Source organism: Apus apus, chromosome 20 (genome assembly GCF_020740795.1).
Source record: "Apus apus isolate bApuApu2 chromosome 20, bApuApu2.pri.cur, whole genome shotgun sequence".
In the NCBI taxonomy this organism is placed as follows: domain Eukaryota; kingdom Metazoa; phylum Chordata; class Aves; order Apodiformes; family Apodidae; genus Apus; species Apus apus.
Genome location: NC_067301.1, coordinates 3,988,927 through 3,990,865, shown reverse-complemented (window position 1 = coordinate 3,990,865; position 1,939 = coordinate 3,988,927).

The following is a 1,939-nucleotide window of genomic DNA, read 5'->3' as shown; positions in this document are numbered from 1 at the left end:
CGGCGCGGCCGCCCCCCTCCCCCGCTGCCCCGCTCCGCCCCTCCCCGGGGGCGGGCGCCGTGACTCACGGCGCGGGGAGCGCGGCGTGAAAGGCCGGAGTCGTGCGGCGGCCGCGCCGTGAGTCAGCGCCGTAAAGGCCGAGATCGTGGCGGCGGGGGCGGCCCGGCGGGTTCCCGGCCCTGCCGCGGAGCCGGGCCCGTCGTGCTTGGCCTGCTGCCGAGTTCGGGCAGCTTAGACTCACAGAGCGCTGCTGTGCTACAAAAGCAGCTGCAGGGCCTTGTGGGTGCCGGCCCGAGGGGGGGATGGGGGATGGAGAAGCCGCGGAGAAGGGGCTGGGGGAGCCCGGGACTTAAAACTGGAGAAAGGCTTTTGAAAACCACATCCCTGCCTCAGGATTCCCACCAAGGGCCCAGCACAAGCCGCGAGACAACGGGGTCTGCAAGAAGGCAGAGAACTGGCCCTTACGTTGAATGCTTAATATTTTTGTAGCTGTTCGGGGAATGATGGAAACGGGAAGAGGAAGAAGAGACAATTCCCAGAGAATAGGTTCTCCATCAGGATGCACTTTCCTGCCAAAGCACCTGGTTGTCAGGAAGATGGAAGACACACCCAGCACACTGCCTCCCCCTCCGCACCGACTTTAGAGCACAGGTTTTAGACCTTTTATGGTCCTGGATCACCTTTACCCAGTACACCATACACTACAAATAACATCCCACTTCAGCCAAGGGGCAGCATGGGCAGTTTGGTACCTGTGAGCCAGAAGCTGAAGGTTTCTGCTCTAGACTCTGTCTCTCTGGATAGACTGATACTCAACAGAACTCTGCAGAAAGCCCTCAGGTCTGATGGGAGTAGTTCCCAGGTCAGACCTGCTCTCTCCTAGGAAGCAAAGTAACATCCATTTATGCTAATGAGCTAATGAGGAACTTGTGCAAAACAACTATAAGTCATGATGAGGGGCACAGTAGCAATAGAAGCACGTATCACAACCATCAGTAAATCCAGGTAATTTTGAGGGACATCAAGGCAACCATGGAGAGAAACTGCCCAGGACTTCCTAACCAGTAACAAATTCACCTGCCTTCCATGAAACTGACTTTCTGTGGAAGCTGAAGAAAAGGAATGAAAAGTGAAAAATGCTTTTAGTTTCCCTTTCACAAACAGAGAAAGGTTATTTTTAAATTCAGATATCCCTCTGGAAAAAAACTACTTCAAATTCTTCCCCCTGGTAATAGGCTTATTCCATACTCAGTGACATCAATGGGATTGCTCATAAAGCATCACCTAAAAATGTTAACTCTTTACAGAGTTAAGGAATCAAGGTTAGGGAATTTTTTAGAAATCTAGTAGAGAAAGGAAGGGAAAAAGAATAAATTACACTAATTCAGAAATTCTATTAGCTCCCAATATAGCTTATTAATCCCCTATTAAATTGTGAGTAGTTGTGTCAGGATTCGTAGCAAACCTTAAAGGCAAAACCAAAAATCCAGCAGAATTCCTGATTTTCCATCCCATTGACACAGTACTACAATTTCTTCACTTTCTCTTGCTTTCTTTCTTACCAAATCCCAAACTCCTCAAAAGGGTTTGAGCTCACTCCCCTCATTCTCAAAAGACATTAGCAGTCTACACATTTGGCTATAATTTTAAATCTGAGCCAGTGTACTGGAAGTACAGAGGAATACTAATTTAAGAAAGCAAATCTCACAGAAGTGTCCTAGATCTCAAAAATAGAAACAGCTCCATATGACAGTTCTGACTCTGATAAAAGAGGCTGAAGCTTTTGCTGCTCATCGTCTCCATAAAAAAAGCCATGCCAGTTTTTGGTTACTCAACTGCTTCCTATTTTAGCTTGGGGGTAACGTGATGTGTTCTTTGCAGTGAGACATAAAAGAAAGCAGGTCTGTGGGGTTTTTTTGCAGTTTTGCCTCATAATGAG